We start from the raw sequence: 349 nt of genomic DNA on the forward strand, positions 1-349 counted from the left end.
GAGAAAAATATATCTTCCCACAAAACGAAAGACAAAGGTGGAGAAACCCCCCTCCCCCCTCCCCACTCTAACTATATCCCCCTTTACCCCCTCCCCCCCTTCCGCAAACTATCCCCCTCACCTCCTCCCCCTTCCCCCCCCTCCCCCCACCTTCCCCCTCCTTTCCCCCTCACCCCCACCTCCCCACCCTCCCTCCAAGCATCCCTCCTCCTCCCCTTCCCCTCCTCACCCTTCCCCTCTCACCCCCCTCCCCCCACCTTCCCCCTAACTTCCCCCTCCTTTCCCCCTCCCCTCACCCCCCCACCTCCCCCCGCCGACCTCCCAAGCAACTGATCCTTCCTTCCCAAGC

The sequence above is a fragment of the Penaeus monodon genome, chromosome 34 (assembly GCF_015228065.2).
Source record: "Penaeus monodon isolate SGIC_2016 chromosome 34, NSTDA_Pmon_1, whole genome shotgun sequence".
Lineage (NCBI taxonomy): Eukaryota > Metazoa > Arthropoda > Malacostraca > Decapoda > Penaeidae > Penaeus > Penaeus monodon.